The following is an 811-nucleotide window of genomic DNA, read 5'->3' on the forward strand; positions in this document are numbered from 1 at the left end:
ATCATTATCATCATCATTACAATAATATTATTGATTGTTATTATTACTATTAGCAGTAATAATAGAAGTGTCATTGCTACTACTACTACTACTGTTTCTCTTGTCATCATTGTCATTATCGTTATTTTTGGTATCACTGCTACTGCTGCTGTTGCTGCTCTTGTTGTCATTATTATTATTATTGTTATTTTATTATTATGACAAATAATAATAATATACTATGTTGCAAGAGTTGCATTTGGTAATGGTAGTGAGTTCGACCTCATTTTCCTACAATATAAAATGGTTAAAAGACCAATTCAGGGGCAGTGTGATTCCTACAAACTAGGAAACGCACCAGGTATAAATTCTCTTCTACTAGTAATATGGTTACTGTTATTATCATTATCATGGTTGATATTATCATCATAATCAATAAAATCAGTAGTAGCAATAGTATCTGTTGTGATTATTATTATCAGTTATATTTGTGATCTCTTGTTAGGTCACGTGACTTCTCTCTCGTGACGTCACGTGTAAACAAACCCGAGAGAATGTTTGAATGGTTCATGTATACATTCGGACGTCCAGCAGCGCCTTTTGTTAGACAACTAATATTTTCTTTGAGTTGATTGGGAAAGCAGAATGACTGCGTATCTGTGGAGTAAAAAAGGTAATGAAGAACTTATCATATACGACTATGAATCTTAATTAGGCCTACAATTAGGAATGCGTGAGATTGTTTGCTGGGGAGTTTTGCAGTTGACACTAATTGTATGCTTCATTGCATTTGCTTTATTAATGGTGTTAGGATTGTTTCAACCAGTCGTTA

The 811-nt window shown here is 32.9% G+C and overlaps 1 protein-coding gene across 6 annotated transcripts in view; it reads left to right on the forward strand.

Annotated features, from left to right (window-relative positions):
- The first annotated feature begins 495 nt into the window (after positions 1-495).
- LOC122259423 (uncharacterized) overlaps positions 496-811 on the forward strand; it is a 13,106-nt gene continuing 12,790 nt past the window's right edge. For 5 of the 6 annotated variants that reach the window (XM_086542319.1, XM_043026178.2, XM_086542321.1 and 2 more), the window contains exon 1: positions 496-652. The gene's annotated coding sequence lies outside the window, so the exon portion shown is untranslated. The remainder of the gene's footprint in view (positions 653-811) is intronic. The other variant, XM_043026183.2, reaches the window with a different exon arrangement.

Source organism: Penaeus japonicus, unplaced genomic scaffold (assembly GCF_977035675.1).
Source record: "Penaeus japonicus unplaced genomic scaffold, GWHDUDI00000001_assembly GWHDUDI00000012, whole genome shotgun sequence".
Taxonomy (NCBI): domain Eukaryota; kingdom Metazoa; phylum Arthropoda; class Malacostraca; order Decapoda; family Penaeidae; genus Penaeus; species Penaeus japonicus.